The sequence below is a fragment of the Canis lupus genome, chromosome 18, assembly GCF_011100685.1.
Source record: "Canis lupus familiaris isolate Mischka breed German Shepherd chromosome 18, alternate assembly UU_Cfam_GSD_1.0, whole genome shotgun sequence".
NCBI classification, from domain to species: Eukaryota; Metazoa; Chordata; class Mammalia; order Carnivora; family Canidae; genus Canis; species Canis lupus.
In genome coordinates, this window is record NC_049239.1 from 15,640,257 (window position 1) to 15,658,988 (window position 18,732).

At 42.9% G+C, this 18,732-nt stretch overlaps 1 long non-coding RNA gene across 1 annotated transcript; it reads left to right on the forward strand.

Annotated features, from left to right (window-relative positions):
* Positions 1–9,555: 9,555 nt before the first annotated feature.
* LOC119864178 lies at positions 9,556–11,969 on the forward strand. The gene is made up of 2 exons (XR_005373188.1): positions 9,556–9,985; positions 10,415–11,969. It is a non-coding gene; the product is annotated as an uncharacterized LOC119864178 (long non-coding RNA).
* The last annotated feature ends 6,763 nt before the right edge of the window (positions 11,970–18,732 follow it).

Genomic DNA, 18,732 nt, shown 5'->3' on the forward strand with positions numbered 1-18,732 from the left:
AACTTTCCCATAGCTTACTTTTTTTAAAAGATTTTATTCATTTATTCATGAGAGACAGAGAGAGAGGCAGAGACATAGAGGGACAAGCAGGCTCCTTGTAGGGAGCTTGATGCGAGACTGGATCCCAGCATGCTGGAATCACGACCCAAGCCAAAGGCAAACTCTCAACCACTGAGCCAACCAGGTGCCCCCATATCTAATTTTTCTTAACAGTTCAACAGCCTTCTGTTAAATAGAATGAAAGTTCAGGGCTAGATTCTGGTATCTTACCTCAAAAGAATAGCTTTGGGCCCAGTACTATGGATGGAGATCCATAAATGCTTACCAGTATGCAGCAATAACAATCTTAGGGACTAAGCAAGTGTACATCCTCAAGTGGCAGTGATAAAAACAATACGTTTATCTCTGTGCAAAAAGTTAGCCTCAGTTCTGAATGGTTTACAGTCAACACTGTTGTTAATTCCCATTTTTATAAACTTGAATCATTAATGTGCTAACCTATCTCTCCCACAACGCAAGCAATTATATATTCTTTGGGAAGGTTTGGCACTAATTTAAAAATAATTTTTTGGGGATTCCTGGGTGGCTCAGTGGTTTAGCACCTGCCTTCGGCCCAGGGGGCATGATCCTGGGTCCCAGGATCGGGTCCCACATTGGGCTCCTGCATGGAGCCTGCTTCTCCCTCTGCCTGTGTCTCTACCTCTCTCTCTCTCTGTCTCTTTTTTTTTCCTGTGTCTCTCATGAATAAATAAATAGAATCTTTAAAAATAATAAATAAAAATAATTTTTAAGATTTGCAACATTATATATAAGTTGATATATTCTGTTACATACATACCATCAAATTTCTTTTCCAAAATGTTGTTCCAGGTACTATACCCAAAGAACTGGTAGCAATACCGTAATGCGTTCAGTTCTCGAGGCAAAACTTTTAATTGGTTATCTTTTTTTTTTTTAATTTATTTATTCATTAAATAATGAATAATGGGGGGGTGGCAGGCAGGGACACAGGCAGAGAGGGAGAAGCAGGCTCTATGCAGGGAGCCCGATGTGGGACTCGATCCCAGGTCTCCGGGGTCACTCCATGGGCTGAAGGCAGCGCTAAACCGCTGAGCCACCTGGGCTGCCCTGGTCCTCTATTTCTAATAATTTTTTGTTAAAGGCAAATTTTTACTCCCAGGGTTATAGGTCATGACTACAAAACCTTTTTTTTTTTTTTTTTAATCCACTTTTTAAAATTAGTTTCCCTACTGTGGGAATGTTAAAATGCTGTAAGCCAGTGGTTCCCAAGCCAGTTTGATCACCATAATTATCTGGGAAGCTTATTAAAATATACATTCCTGGGTTCCACACCCAAACTTCCACAAAACAAGATGTTAGGTGTCATCATTCATAATTTTCTTAGGATGTAGCAATTCCTGAAGAACTATATGCTGAACTATTTAATGTGACCCAGGAATCCGCCTGTTTTACAAACCTCAGGTACTTTTCATGCAGTTATCTATTTAATAAAGAGATGTGAAATGAAGTGTTCCATTAAAATGTCTATACAAACTTACAGAACAAAGAATTATTTTCAGTTCTTTTTTGGGTAGTATTGCTGTAATATTGGCTTCCCCAACCTAAGAAGCTCAGGAAGACTATTGTCGCGAACCTTTTCTCAGGTTTCTTCTTGAGACTTCAGAACAGCAACATTGTTTTCAAAGACATTTAGAATATTCTGATGAACTTTTTTTCCTCTAGTAGATAAAAAGCCAAGTATTGTTAGCCTGTAAACCAGTTTCTGTGCTTTTAGGTTGTTTTTGTTTCTTAAGTGTGCTAAGGTTTGTTGTGAAAGGGGAACCTTGTTTCTAAATTCCTCACCTTTAATTAATATATGAGCATCTTAAAAGGAGGAGGAGCTTTTGGGGTGCCTGGCTGGTTCAGTTGCTAAAGCATGGAACTCTTGATCTTGGAGGTAAAGGTTTAAGCTCCACGTTGAGTGTAGAGATTACTTAAATTTTAAATCTTAAAAATTTAGGGGGCAGGCACCAGGGTGGCAGTCAGTTAAGTACAGCCTTTGGCTCAGGTCATGATCCTAGGGTCCTGGGATGGAGCCCCATGTTGGGCTCCCTGCTCCATGGGAGTCTGCTTCTCCCTCTCTCTCTGCCACTCCCGTACTTGTGCTTGCTTTCTCCCTGTCAAATAAATAAAATCTTTATAAAAATTTAATTTTTTTAGAGGGGAGAAGAGGGGTACCTGGCTGGCTCCATCAGTAGAAGATGCAACTCTTGGTCTCTGGGTTGTGAGTTCGAGCCTCACATGGAGTATAGAGCTTACTTTTAAAAATCTACAAAGGGCAGGACACCTGGGAGGCTCAGTGGTTGAGCGTCTGCCTTCAGCTTAGGTCATGATCCTGGGGTCCTGGGATCAAGTTCCGCATCGGGCTCCTAACATGGAGCCTGCTTCTTCCTCTGCCTATGTCTCTGCCCCTCTCTCTGTGTCTCTCATGAATAAATAAATAAAATATTTTTTTTAAAAACCTGAAAAGGGAGCAGAGAGGAACTATCAACTATTATTTCAATATAGTAACATTTCATCCTAGTTTTACAAGGAATCAATTCTGAGACGTTTTAGGCAGTGTGACCTTTTTTTAATTCAGGTTAATGTTGGGGTGCCTGGGTGGCTCAGTGGTTGAGAGTCTGCCTTTAACTCTGGGCATGATCCTAGAGTCCTGGGATCAAGTCCCACATCAGGCTCCCTGCAGGGAGCCTGCTTCTCCCTCTGCCTATGTCTCTACCTCTGTGTCTCATGAATAAATAAAAATCTTTTTTTAAAAAAATTAATGTTTTCTCTTAAAGCTCAACCAGTAACGTTAAATTCTAGAAGTGTAACTCAGTAGAAAGAAGCAGCATTTCGTTTAGTATTACTAAAGAGTTGTAGATCTTAAGAAGTGAAGAAGTCATGAGCTAGGACTTTAAAGATCTACTTCAATACAAAAAATTCAGTCCTAATGCCAGTAAATATTCCCATTGGATAATTTGATATTTTGGTATCCTTTTCACTGGCCAGCTTTGAGTATAATTAGACTTTCTGCGTAGTAATGGAGGTAATATACTGGCCAAAGAGGTTTAAGTTTCTTTTCTTCACAAACTAATAAATCACTTTTTTTTTAACTTACCTGTCTCTTGATTGCTATACCTTCACCCTGAGAGACATCAATTTGCTTATTAAGTCTGGTGTCTTGATCTTGTATGTTTGTGGTCCCCACCTTAGATTGATAAATAAGCATGGTTTTGAATTGTACATCATTTATAAAAGCTGAATATGAGGAACTACAAATTACTTGAGCAAGTCAGTAATGCAGCCGAAGCTAGAGAGAGATACATATGAAAAAATACAGGAAATCTAAAAAAGTTTTTTCCTCAAACTGTGTGAGTGTGTGTGTGTGTGTGTGTGTGTGTGTGTGACAGATTGTTTCTGAGAAGGTCTTTTCAGGACACACATTTTAGTCTAAAGTAACTTCCACTATCGTCATTATATTATTCAGCAGATAAACTAGGAGCAAAAAATATGATTTAATTTCCCTTAGATCAAAGTTAAGCTCAACCAGGTCTTTGCCTGCTGATTCTGGCAGCCTAGTTCCCTGGCTGCGCTTCACTGGTTGCTAGGTAAGAACAGTGGGAATCTTGTTGATCCATTCATAGTCATCACTATTTAGATGATGAAGTTATTTCGCTACCCTGAGAATAATGGTTACTCTCTGATACCCTCATTTCACTGAATTTCTTTTCTTTGACATTCAGAGCACTGGGCAGGAGGACTGATTTGGAGGACTTGGGTATTTTTTTCAAGTTAAAGGATTGGGATTCTCCAGATTGGAAACCAGAGTAGTCCATATCATTGGTTGTGGGATCTTTTTTAACAGAAAAGGCAAAAGACAATACAACTGCATTTAAAAGTAAAATAAATTGTGCAAGAAGGAAAGAAATTTTTACAGGACTATATTTTAACTCACCTTGCCTAATAAATTCATGGCTGAAAGGATAAATCAGGTGTGGAATTTAGTTCTTCCAACATTCCATTGTGTTAATCATTTTTCCTGTTCAAAGAGGGAGGAGTAATTTGAGTGGCTGGCGTTATAAATAATGCGCTATATAAGCACCCAAGGGCAGAGCTAAGAATGGAGCTCTGGTTGTCAAAGAGAAGAACTTGGACATCGTACTTGTTCATTTGATGGTTTCTGTTGCCCTGAGAGAGTCGGTCATCTTAAGGTATCACTATTCCTAAAACCAGAGTTTACACAAGTGCCAAATACATGATGAACAAGAGAACACCCCCATTAAATAAAATTCTTCTCAAACACTATTTTTTTAAGACTTTATTTTTAAGTAATCTCTACTCCCAATGTAGGGCTTGAACTCACAACTCCAGATCAAGAGTTGCATGCTCCACTGACTGAGCCAGCCAGGTACCCCTCAAACACTGCATCTTAAAAGAGCAGGTATATCCGGGCTGTCACACTGGTTACTCTTGCTCCATCCAGCATAAGCTTAACAAATATTAGTGTAGACTGATAGAATTTAGGGTTTTTTTTTTTTTTAAGATTTTATTTATTCATGAGAGAGAGGCAGACATGGACAGAGGGAGAAGCAGGCTCCTCACAGGGAGCCTGATGTGGGACTTGATCCCCAAACTGGGATCACGCCCTGAGCCAAAAGCAGACGCTCAATCGCTGAGCCACCCAGGTGTCCCTAGAATTTAGGATTAACCTAAAAATCCTCTAAGGTATTGGGGCAGCCTGGGTGGCTCAGCGGTTTAGCGCCGCCTTCAGCCCAAGGTGTGATCCTGGAGATCCGGGATCGAGTCCCACGTCGGGTTCCCTGCATGGAGCCTGCTTCTCCCTCTGCCTGTGTGTCTGCCTTTCTGTGTGTGTGTGTGTTTCTCACGAATGAATAAATAAATACTTAAGAATAAATAAAAATACAGTATCAGCGTTGGCTAATTCCCCTCCCTCTTTATACAAGCAGTAGTTTGCCTAAGATGTTACTGACTTCTTTTCAAACAGCCACAGTGATACTGGGGCAGTTCATTGCATCTTTGGAAAGTTTTTTCTTCTGGGCCTAAGGAGCTGAATACAATATTCTAAATTCTGTCCCACAAAAACATGAGTAAAATGAGGAATCGGGTAGGTAAATGGCAAACAGCATAAGTTATTAGGACACGTGTAGCTCACTCCATAAGTGAAGCAAGTCAACAAGATGCATTTTGAGAAACTTAACCTTATTGGGGTGTTTTTTGTTTTTGACTAGTGTTACTTTACCAAAATATTCTTATAGATTTGAAAATAACTCTAGTTTTCATTATGTTAGCTACTAAAATTACAGTGGCAAATTTTAGCTATTTAAGAGGTAAGGTGTGAACGTGTAACACTGAAATTACACAAGTATATGATTGTAGCATTATTGCGATAAATCTTTCAGTGATTTTTTTTAATCAGTGAGTTTCTCTTCCCTTAGGGTGGGGCATGTATATATTTCAATACTTGCTGTATTAATTGGCGAAACAGGAGCACTCAGTGATAATGTGAGATGCCAAAAAATATTATGAAGACTAAATTGAATTAAATATCCAGCCAGAATTTTTTTTTAATATTTATTTATTCATAGAGACACACACAGAGAGAGAGGCAGAGACACAGGCAGAGAGAGAAGCGGGCTCCATGCAGAGAGCCTGATGTGGGATTCGATCCAGGTTCTCCAGGATCACGCCCTGGGCTGCAGGCGGCGCTATACCACTGCACCACCGGGGCTGCCCCCAGCCAGAATTTTTAATGTAATCATACGTGCATGCAATTGAGATTTGCCTTTCTCCCCCCAATAAGGACCAGGAAAGAAATGGGCAAACTAAAGGGAGCACAGCCTGTGTTTTTACAGCCTGGGAGTTTTAAAAGTTGTTGAAAGGGTCCGCATGTGACTGATACTGTGAATATTTATTTCCTGGGTGGCCTTTTACCAAAAAAAAAAGGTGGCTTTTAGAGAGATTAAAGGGAATACTTTGAACATAAGACTTTAAAAAACAAATAATGCTGAAATGGCAACTAGTTTACCAGAGAGCCTGCTCTCTGTTCATCAGAGATTAGTCTGTTCATCAAGGGATGATCGATCAGTCACTACATAGAAAAGAGGGAAGCCAACTTAGCCAGGAGGTCAGAATACAAATACTGTAAGAACTGGCTAATGAATAGGCGAATAATTATATGTGTCATGTCACAGCCAGTAGAGTAATATGCCATCATTAAAATGAATTTATAATAATATGTAAAAATTGTTTTGGTATATTTAAACTATTAGGGTTTGATACCCTACTGGAGACATACAAGAAGAAAATGTAATTAAACTACGGGGTTAAGTAAATTGTGAGCCAAGACCTGTATCATGCTTAGTATTCAAAAAGAATAATGGGATAAGTAACATTAAAAGTAAGGAGATTTGCCTCCTCATTGGAAAACAACCTTCAAAAGATGGCACTATTAAGTTAAAGTTTTACTTCAGTAGAATCACAAAATTACTATAAATGCTTTTTGATTACTCAACAGACTATTTAAGTTAATCAGACATAATAAACATTGTCAAGATTTTCTTTTAAGATGATGGACTCTTTAGTGAAATGTAAGCTTTTTATAAAGCAATTACCAAAGCTGTATTGAATTTAAGAATTGGTCATCCACGCATGTACATCCTAAGTGTAGCTGCCCTCCTTGGGCAGCCTTTTTGACTCATGCCAAAATTTATTATAACAGGGCTGTGTAAACTTCCCCCAAAAGAATTTACTTTGTGAGGCATAAATAAGTAATGTTTATTTTATTCATGATTTCACAAGATAGGTTGAGTAGGGAGTTTAAATTGCAAAATACAATCAGATTTTATGTTCTGTGTAGCACTGGTCCTTACAAGGTCTCACTCAACACTATAGTTGCAGGTCACAGAGGGACATCATTACAGAGAAGACACAGTGTCTGACATCTTTGGGGAATATCTCACTGGATTAAGCCAATGAATTTTGCCAGGTGTTTGGCAAGGTCTGACCATAGTACTGGTAGGCTCCGTTTTTTTAATATATAAGTCCAGGGCCTGCAAAGGGTGAGTTTGCTAACAGCAGCACATTCTCTCAACCTGGGTCATAAGCATTAGCAAAGGTAATAAAGAATTGCAAATTTTAATCGTAAGTAGGTGGAGGAGAATTTAGACTGGTTTAGTAAACTTGGAATACATTATATCTGAGCCTGAACATCTTGAATAAATGGCACACAGCCTTTGTGAAACAGGTTTTTCTATAGAAAACCCAATTTCCATCTAGCACATTTCATTTGGGCAGTGTTCCTTTAATATAGAACTTAAAGAATTTCAAGACAGATTTGCATTTTTGTGCACAGATTATTCAGTTTTCTACCTCTGCAGGTATTTTTCCATCTGGTTCTACAAAATCTACAAATTGGCCAGGATAACCTTGGGACCAACCATAGAAATAATTCCAAGCAAACGTGATGTATTTGCCTCCAAGCCAGTGGTTTTTAAAATGAGAATCCTGGGTCAACTTGCATCAGAATTACCTGGTGCTTGTCTAGAGTTCAGGTTCCTGACAAACCTACCAAGTCAAAATCAGATCATGTCTAGATTTTGAAAAGGCAATTATAATGAAAAGAAAGAAATGCTTTTTTGAGATCTTGAAACTGCAGTCAGTGAAGAGACTATGTGTCCCCTTTTTAAAGCTTATTAATGAGGGGAAAAATAAAGTTTTATTAATGAGAAACAATACCATAATGTAAATGGGATGTTTTATGAAAAGTCCGTATTTTTAAAAAATTTTTTTAAGTTTTTTATTTATTTATTGATGAGAGACAACAGAGTTAGAGACACAGGCAGAGGGAGAAGCAGGCTCCATGCAGGGAGCTCAACGTGGGACTCGATCCTGGGTCTTCAGGATCACAGCCTGGGCCGAAGGCGGCGGCAAACCACTGAGCCACCCGGGCTGCCTGAAAAATCAGTATTTTAAAAAGTCTTTAGGAATGCAAAAACAGGGCAGCCTGGGTGGCTCAGTTGTTTAGACCCAGGATGGAGTCCCACGAGTCCCACATTGGGCTCCCTGCATGGAGCCTGCTTCTCCCTCTGCCTGTGTCTCTGACTCTCTCTCTTTCTCTGTCTCTCATGAATAAATAAATAAAATCTTAAAAAAAAATGCAAAAACGGTATTGCATAAACAATTGCAAAGAGTATATTTGAACAGTCATGGATTTTAGGGGAGAGCTTTTAATTTACAGTGCAATCCTACAGGGAAAAGAGAAAGAGAAAATGCTATATTGAGCTGCACACAGAAGAATTGCATCATACTCAAGATTTGATAGTCGCTTTCTTCCTCTAACTGTTGAACAAGAAAACTAGTCATTAAAGGCAACTTGATATAAGATGCTTAATCTGTAAGAGATGAAAGAAGAATAAAATGCCCCTCTCAAATATTAGTTGTCAGAGGGGATTGACTTGGCTAAATGAGTTAAAATAAGGGATTAACAATCATCAAGGCAATGTTTCTGTAAAAGGAAATTCCCTGTGTGCATCCTAGGTTTAACATAAACGGATACTGCAATCCAAATAACCATTTGTTGATAGGCTTAAAAAAATGTTTTCAACAAGTTACATCAGTTATCTTGTGAACTCAACCCTAACTGAGAAATAGTCAAGAGTAATCCACAAAAGTCAGGTTCTTTGTACCCTAAAGAGTGAAGTTTAAAACACCCCCAAAGTATGGCTGAAGACAGTGATTAGAATCCTTTTTCTGGTGGTTTTGTGGAACTAAATTATTTGCACTGAAGAACCACTGTTTGCCAGTAGAGGAAGGAAACTAGGGAAAGGCAAGGTGACCACCCTGGTTTCTGGAGTGGTCCTTTGAAGTACCTTTTCCCAAAACAATTCCTGGCCAATACTAGAAGCATTTGTTTGAAGCTCCCAGAAAAACCTGTGACCTTTACACGAGTTCCAGAGGGGTTTCCCTTGCCCCCAGCTACACAGGTTCTTGGCTGTATGCCGCGGGCCTCTGACAGCCCCTGGAAGCCGGGAGGCCCTTCTGGGGTGTTGCATGTGCACCCCCCATGCCGCGCACACAGGCTGCAGCCCTAGCGAGGAGGCCGAGGCCGGGCCGTGGGGGGCGGGGATCTAGTGGCATCTGAGCTCCCTGCTCAGGTCGGCCGCCCCGTGCTGGCTTCTGGCTGCGGTGACCCTTCCTCAGCCGAGAAGGTAGCGGATGCGAGAAGCCAGGGACGACTTTCACTTTGATCAACGCCAGACAAGTTGAGCGCGCTTCCAGCATGCCGAGCCGCCGGGAGGAAGGGGCTCCGTGACCCAGTTCTGAGCCTTCGTGGGAAGCGCGCCTCGCCCCGCGTACTCTAGCCGGCCTCGGGCCCAGCGCCCTCGGAGCCGCGGCCCTCGCCCCGGCGGCCCTCGCGGCCGCCAAGGGCGTAGCCGGGCCGCTGCCCGCGTCACCCCGCGGGGGAGGGGCGGCGGCCACGTCCGCTGGGCGCTCCCGTCCGGCCGCGGCCCCGGGCAGCGCTGCGGCCGAGGGGGAAGGTCGGGCCGCCGGAGGAGCGCCGGGGCCTCCGCTTCCGCGGCTTCGGGGCCTCGGGGAGGGCCTCCCTCCTTTCAGCCCCGCTGCTCGTCGCCTCTCCCGGGAGTCTAGGGCCCCTTCCGGCTTCCCGAGGCCCGCCGCCGCCGCCGCCGCCGCCATCTTCCGGAAGCGGAAGGGCTGGTAGGGCTGGTAGGGCCGGGCGGCCATTGTCCTGGGGGCCGGGAGGCGGGCGGGCGCGGCCGCCGGAGGGCCGGGCCCCAGCTCCACCTGCTCGTCCCGCGTTCAGGACTCCGGGTAGCCGGGCGCCGACAGGGACGTGCTGGTGAATCGAAGGCAGGAATGCGCGCGAAGCCTTTAGAACAGAACCTGGCGTAAAAGTCCAGGAAAGGTGAGAACCTAGGAGGATTCCTCGTGCCCTGTTAGGTGTGGAAGGTGCGCTTGCTCGCGGCCGCAGGTGCCGAGGGAGGGTCTGCTCTCCCCGGGCTCCGCCCTCCGGGTGTGGGGGGCGGCGGCGGCCATCGGCCCCCTGCGCTCTGCACTCGGTCCAGGGGTAGATTGGAGGGGAACGGGCAGGCCCTGAGAAGGAATCAGAGAAGCTAGATAATTTGTGACAATTAAAAAATGAAACATAAAAGATTATCTTTCCAAACAAATGGACCAACTCCGCCAATTTGTGGCGGACTCATTGGTGATTCACTGAGCCTTGCGTTGTCGAGGAACGATTAAAACTCTTCCCTTCCAGGCTGAGTTGCTAACTTCAGTGTCTAGTTTTTCTTCTGTCCCTGCAGGACGCTTAAGTCTTTGTCCCATCAAACAGGAAGCATCCGGTAACTCAGAGTGAATAATACCTCAGACACCACAGCTCCCTCTGTGGAGTGAAATCCTCTGATCCCAGCGTCGGTTGAAGAATTGGAAGTTCCTTACTCTAGAAGGTTTAACTTGTGTTCACGAAAACCAGAATGGAATGTTTTAATGATACGAAAACGTAAGCAATATATAGTTTAATGAAATTAACACGTACAACAATCTCATTTTTGCAAGGCTATGTGTATGGATAGGATCAGAAGATTAGTTTCCTCTAGGTCTTTTTTTTTTATTTTTTAAGATTTTAATTCATTTATTCATGAGAGACACAGAGAGAGAGGCAGAAGCAGGCTCCCTGCAAGGAGCCAGATGTGGGACTCAATCCCAGACCCTGGGATCACGCCCTGAGCTGAAAGATGCTCAACCACTGAGCCACCCAGTCGTCCTTCCTATAGGTGTTTTTTAAATGTTCCATGATGATGTGTTCTTGGAATAATGGAATGAAAATGGAAAAAGTTATTTTGTAAACTGTCTTTATGAAGATGCATTATAAGAGATGTAGGTCTTTATAAATAGAGATGGATAATTCTTTTAGCTAACTCCCATTTTCAAAGAAAATAATGTCAGCTTGATAAGTCAAGAAATAGAAACATTGAGAAATCTCGAGTTACTGCTAAAAGATGTTACATCTTCAGACTGAGGTTAAAGATGGGGTCTTGTTCCTTTTTATTGTAAGCTCTTGGATATGGATTTTTTCCCCCTTTTTAATATATATGCATACTTTACTAAATCTAACAGATTAGAGAGATGCCAGCGTGGCTCACTGGTTGAGCGCCTGACTTTGGCTCAGGTTGAGATCCCGATGTCCTAGGATCAAGTCCCACATCGGGCTTCCCAGAAGGAGCCTGCTTCTTCCTGGGCCTGAGCCTCTGCCTCTCTCTGTGTCTCATGAATAAATAAATAGATTTTTTTAAATAAATAAAAGATTAACAATGGCACTGAGGTATATTTTAGTGCCTATTTTCATCTAGGTTAACATATTTTTTCCAAGTTTACGCTTTCCCTTGACCACTAGGCAGTTAGAGCAAACAAATTAAACAACTAGCTAAAAGGTACTTTGAATAACAGGATCAAGTAGAAACACATTATGAATTGCTTAATGTAAAGCATGAGTTGTTTTTTTTTTGTTGTTTTTTTAATTGAGGGAATGAAAACACAGCTTCCTAATTATCGTGAACTGCATCATACTCTTTTTGGAATGGTCTTTTGGCTTCAATCCATTAACTGATTATATATCTTGTAGCACTGTGGGAACTGCATGAAAACAATTTCAAAGTCAGAGCTTTTGTATTTGGCGCCCTCTAGTGTAGTATTTTAAATGACAAAAGACAGGTTACCCTTGGTAAGTAAGCTGCTAGCCAGAAGATAGAATGTGCCTTTCAGTCCACCCTGGGGGGGACCTGGCTGGCTTAGTCAGTAGAGCATGTGATTCTTGATCTCAGGGTCATGACTTTGAGCCCCACGTTGGGCACAGAGATTATTTTTAAAATAAAATAAATTTCATCCTACCTTCCCAGTGTGATTGATCTTGCTTTTCGCGACATCCAAAGAGATTTACCCCTACTTGTACCTACACGTTATTTCCGTGACATTCCAGCTAGCCTGTGACCTTGCATCAGTTGCTTAATCTCCAGACTTCAATTTCCTTGTCTGTAAAATAAGGATGTTAATCACAGAGGCGCCTGGGTGGCTCAGTGGTTGAGCATCTGCCTGCCTTTGGCTCTAGGTGTGATCCTGAGGTCCTGGGATCGAGTCCCACATCAGGCTCCCTGCATGGAGCCTGCCTCCCCTCTGCCTATGTCTCTGTCTCTCTCTGTGTGTGTCTCATGAATAAGTAAATAAAATCTTTTTTTAAAAGGATGATAATCACAAGAACTGTATAGGGTTCCTCTGTGGGCTAAGTGAGCCATAACATGTAATATGGGTGCCCTGTACATAGTTGGAGCTCAATAATTGCTAGCCTTTAAAAATACATATAATAAGATCCGGACAATTCTAAACATGCTTGGAGAGGGTATTCAGTCTTGACTTAAGTGTTAAATCTGCTAGTTTGGGAATGTGAAGAATGTTAAAGAGCAGCTTAAAAATAAAGAAAAGCCTAGGCATGACTCTAATCTCTGGTCCCATCTTACTGAGTCGGTTCATGCCAATTCTCCAGTCTGGAAACATATTTCTTTGCATCCTTCACAGTGCCTGTAATTACACACCCTTAAAAGTATTTGTTGTTTTAATGTCTAAGGTAAATGGTTCTATGGTGGTAAATCTTAGAAGATAAAAGACCCAGAATGATAGAAGGGGAGAAAAGCCTGAAAAATTTGAAGATTTGGAATCAGACTTTAAGCTGGAAGCCATGTGAATTAAGATTTACAAATTTTTTTCCTGCATGGGCAGACATGGATTCTGAAGCTTAACATCACTACATCCTGGCTTACCCCTAAGAACCGAATTACCTAAAGAAAGCATTGGGTGCTTCTGACACTTACGGGAGCCCCTCTGGGGTCTTTGGCTGGTCCCCCAACAAATGTTGCCATGCAAGTTTTCCGGTGTCTTATATTAGACAAGTCAAAATTGTTCCCCCTCCCCTTCCACTGTTTGAATGCTAAACTAGATTAATTTCCTCATGAACCAGCTAACCATTATTGAGCCTCTATTATAAGCTTGGACATTATGCTGAGTACTAGACATACATTAGTTCCCACAACCTCAATCCAGTAAAGTAGGGAACATTCTCCCTGTTTTCCAGAAGAGAAAATCATATTAGGTCCCCCAGATAGTAAGTGTTAGAGCCAGACCTCCAACCTGAGTCAGCTTCTAGAGCCCACAGCCTCAACATGACATCAGAAACACTCCCCAAAGGGAGAACGGTGAGTTAATGCAGTCCTCAGAAGTGCAAGGAGAATCTCACAACTCCTTTCAGGCAGTAAGACATCAGTTCTGAGGCTTTCTCCTTTTCAAGCATACCCACCTATCTCGCCCTGCCATGATGATTATTAGAACCTGGGATGGCTCACATAGGGTTGGCACCTTGCAGTTTTTCAAAGTTGACCCATGGGGTATCTCCTGTTCTCTTCCAGAAAACTTTTTGCATTCATCATGCACTAAACCCCAAAGCTGGGGAAGCAAGTTCTTTTCTGGCAGAAGATGACAGCTGTGGTTATTTACCCCGCAGGGGATATACTGCAAATCCCCAGCCTTACACCTGGGAACACTGAGATCTGGCTTTGCAAGCATATAAAACAAATCTTGACAAAGAGGGAGGGGTGTGCACACACTGGCCATCCTGGTCACAGCACGTTAGGCAAGGAGCTCTTCCCCCGGAAGAGACTGAGGGGAAGAGACTGAGGCGGAAGCAAAAGCACAGTTTTGAACGCCGAAACCACACTCGGCAGGCCCTCAATCAGTCAGGCCTTCCAGCACTTGGGCTCATTCACTTAGACCCAAGCATGTGGTCTCCTAATTTCCTTTCTTCTCCTTAACCCTCCCCCCACACCCTTGTCCTTAAATGCTTTCTCCAGGATTACACCTTAACCTCTTTGTAGGATCCCAGTGGATGCCAAGGCTTGTGTGGGTGGAAGATTCTAAAAGCCACAGACACTGCCATGGGGGGAGGGGGGAGGCCACCCAGAAGATAGAAGGGCCACAGCGTGAGGACATATGACCTCTTTCATCCCGGTGGGGTTTTTGTTGTTTTCTAAAGCCTGCTATTCCTGCAGGGCACTTCACCAGAAGCCATGGTTTCTGGAACTTAGGAAAAAGCAGAAGTACTAACAGTTGTCCATACGTGTGTTCTCTGCAAGAGTTTCAACAAAACTAGGTTGTCTTAAGGAAGGTCTTATATTTAAACAAGTCTCAGTTTCTCCCACAGTAAACTAAGTTTCAGGTTTGAAAAGCAGCTGAAGCCTAGCACCTCAGCCTTCATGTTCTCCAGAACCAAGAAGTTTCGTAAAATGATGGAACGGATCAGATTTGAAAGTTGTGACTAAATGTAATTCCAGAAGAATTAAACCTCGTCCATTCTCAATGATCTGTGCTAGGGGACAGGATCCCAAGATGGAACTCCAGTGGGACCTTAATTCCATCTTCATTTACATCTGGTTTTATGAGGCATTGTGGTAATTAACATTTTCAGTTGGGTGTGTCTGCGGTCTGGGGAATTTACAGCTGTTTACAGCAAATAGCAAAGCTACTCAGTGAAGATGCTGACAGGGCTAGAATGCTGTCAAATGACTTTTCCAGCCTCTTGACCAACTCTGCTTCCCGAGGGCTGGAAACAAAGATGGGCTGTCCCCTCATAGGAAGGTGTAAATCCCACTGCTGCTGTGGTGTGCCTTTTTAGACTCTTTTTTTTTTTTTTTTTTTTTTTTTTGAAAAATAGACTCTTTTTGAAATACCAGTTGCCCTGACCATGGTATCAGAGAATAACCTTGGAAGTTGTGAGGGAATTCTCAGACACGACAAGCCTTCGAGCAGGTATTATTTTAATCTGGAAGGAGCCTGGAAGGTTACATACTTCCACAAATAGACCAGAGCTGCTAATTAACTTGGGTGAGGAGAGATTCACCCACCTCTCTTTAAATGATGACCTACCGGTTATAGATTATTAAGGGGTTCAATTCAGCATGACCGGTGAAGGCCATAGACTTGAGACCGTGGCTGGAATCTAGCCACCGAGCAACTCAGCTCAGGTCAGCCTATTTTGTGTTCCTGAGAGACCTCCAAAAAGCAGAATTTCTATTAAGAAGTTGCTGCTCCATGTCTTTAGTCATCCTGCGTGTTAATATATGAATAATTTTAATTCTCACTAACTCATTTGAATTCATGCTAACTAGCAGATGTAGCCTGGAATTTACCATATTGCTGGAGAGGCTACATAGCAAGATGGCTTGTTCAGGCAGCCCTCCTACACAAAACCTTGGCACCACTTGCACAAATTCTGAATTGTGTAGGGGGAGAACCTAAGTATACATGGTCTGCTGAAAATGCCAGAGGAATTTCCACAGCTTCTTCACCATCCTTATTATGTAACATGCCCTGTCTGGATTAAGGGCTCACTTTTGATTGCAGAGGTAAAACTGGACCCTTGTGCCCATAAACACAGAAAGCATGACTAACTCAATTGTATGTTCTTTCCAAACAGCACATTTGTTTTCTGGCCAGAAAGTGGGAACATGGTTCTAGTAAATGTTTAGCTCTATATTACTTAGGATACAAGTTCAACAACTAACAAAAAAATGTCAGGGGCCCAGGTTTTTTCTCTCACTGTGCCACCACTCCTGTTATATGCCTCCTGTTTCATTTTCCAAAATAGCTGCTCCAGCTCCAACGCTCGCATCAATATCCCAGCAGAAAAGGAGACAATGAAGACATTTTCTAAGCGTGACAATCTGGAGTTATACACCAACTTCTGCCCCCATCTAGCTGCAAGGGAGGCTGGGAAGCTGGGTGACCGTGTATCTGGCTAAAAGTTCTATTATATAAGAAAAGAATTACAGACTAGAGGACAACTAGTAGTTTCTGCTGCAGTTCCCTTCCGGTGGTTTTCTGTTCCAAACCTACTTGATGAATAATTCAAAATGCTGAGCTAGAAGCCCCCTGAATTCCCTGTGTGCAGATACTGAAAACAAGAAGCAGTTTTACTCTTACTGTTTTTAGATAGCATGGATAATACATGGTTATTCTTGGGGAAAATAGAAAATACAAATCAGAATTTAAGAATTAGCATCCTTATGAATCTGTTGTACACCTGAAACCCAATATTACACTGTATATTAACGAATTTACATAAAAACTTTTTTTAAAGTACCCTTAGGCTCCATCCCCCTATAATAAGGATGTCAGGATTCTGAGGTCTGTCCTGATAGACTTGTGTGATACAAACATAGATGTTGAATCTCAGGGTGGGAATTTACACTGCATGATGGTGGCGATAAATGACCTATATCACTGGGCGGGGCAGGTAGGGTGGGGTGAGAACTTTAGCCTGTCCTGCAACTGGAAGAAAACAGAGAAACTTGGATTTTAGCTCTACCTCTTCATTGCCCCTTTCATGACCCTGAGCTAGTAGCAGACTCCTAGTGTTTCCATTTCCCCATCCATAAAATATACCTTTATTTTCTCAATCCCCATTACAAGTCAGTTACAAGAATCAAGTCTTCCTTCTTGGATTCCTTTAAATACTCTCTTAGGTGCCCTCTATGTGACAGGTATTGAGAATAAGACACACTTATTCACTATCCCCCCGGAGTAGAATCTAATGTGTGATGCACATCAACATCTCTTGAGGAGTACCAGCTGGGAAACATATGTCAAGGATTACTATCAAGGAGTGTCTACCAATCATCATAGTGTTCCGTGGCCCTTCACACTCTTTGCCAAGGCCAAAGTGGAGGAAGAGGTCGGAGATAAAGCAGTCAGAAGGGAGGATGTGGTCTGGCCTGGGCAGGCTGCCATTTTACCAAACGCAAATCAGCCCTAAGTCTACTGTGATACTCATCAGCATTTTCTAGTTAGATCTAGTTGTCTCTGTCTTCCACCTTCTGACAGGGAAGTAGGAAAATCAGAGGTTTGCAGAAGTTGGTAAAAACTCATGTCAGGAGGCAGAGTTCCATTTCTAGATCCAAGAAAAACTTCCTGTTTTGTTAAGACCCTTCTTAGGAGCGGAAACCAGCTCACTCAGATGAAAACCACAATGAATAATTTCACTGATTTGTACCGTATGTTAAGCAAACCCAAAATCCCAAGAGAAGGTTGTGAATAAGAAGAGAAACTCAGAAGGGAACTGTCAGATGTCAACCCCCACTGAGGAGGGCTCCTCCTCACTTCCTCCTTCACCACTCCCTGAAGAACGGTAGCCAACAATGGCATGGAGTAACTTTGGGAGGGATGTGACGCAAAGGCAATCTGGCACAAGCCTCAGGGGCTTGCTCAAGAACTGCATAACTCCGATTGCTCATCCTCTCTCCAGATGGAGTTTCCTTTTCTGCACAAAGATCTCGAAGAGCTGCCTCACTAGCCTCTCCTCTACCGCAGTAACGAAGTCCAGAACCTTCGTTTAACACATTAACAGGGATTGGGATCACTGCCTTCATTACGTAGTGGATGCTGGTTGGTGGTGGAGTGGGAGGTAGAGACACAGAAATCCTGCTCCAGGACCCTGGTTGGTAGAGGCTCTGACATTTGGAGTTGTATCACCGGAGTCTTTGGTCTCCACCATCCTGGCCAGGGAAGAAAAGGCACAAAGAACTCTCACATGCTCTTCTGTGGTGTCCCTTCTGTCTCAGGAGTTGGACAAGAACAAAGTACAGAGGGGCTGGGGTGGATGGGAGGAGAGCCGTAAGTCTTGCCGAGCAGTAAATGCCTCTGCCCTAGCAGCCCTGTAAAGCTAAGTGCATGCTACAACGTGCATTGGCAGCTCAGAATCCCAGACCACGAAAAGATCATTTGAATCCACGTCTGCTGAGATGTCTCATCTAAAGGTCTTTCTTGATCATTTCCTGAGTAACCGGCAGTTCTCAGGTCAAAAGTAGCCCGCTCCATTTAAGCTGGGTTCTACATAAGGGCTTTACCTCAACCCCCACCTCTAACCATTTTTTTTTTTTAATAGGAAGTCTTTTTTTGTTTGTTTGTTTTTTTGTTTGTTTGTTTAAGATCTTATTTATAGGGAGAAGGAGAAGCAGACTCCCCTCTGAGCATGGAGCCCAACTCGGGACTTGATCCCAGGACTCTGAGATCATGATCCCAAAGGCAGACACTTAACCAACTGAGCCACTCAGGTACCCCTATTCCTGTTTTTTATGTACTTAAGTCTCCAGCCTCACAGTGTTGTTGGGATACGGACATTGCTTGGTGTCCCTGGAAGCAGAGGTCAGTCGTTGGAATCAAAGCTGAATTTTTTAGTCATGGAATTTTAAGCCGTTCACATTCAATTCCATAAAAATGCCAACATCAGACTGGAGGATTGTTCTCTCAAAGACTGTTGACCAAATTGTTCAGAATATATTATGATTCAGGCCTCCTCTTGCCGTTGACTCATGTCTGACTCTTGTCCCGTGTTTTTATGCCAAGGGAGGATGCTCTGTATTCACCAGCAATTATATATACATACAGCTCATGCACACGTGGATTTCTCATGAATGAACTTGCATGCCCTGGCCAGGGGGCTAGAAGTTAGGAAATAACACTTAGCTCCTCTGCCCTGCGACCCTTGCTCCTCGCTTTGGGGATGTTTGCAAATCCACCAGAAAGGCAGGCGAGAAGCAAGGGGAACGCAGC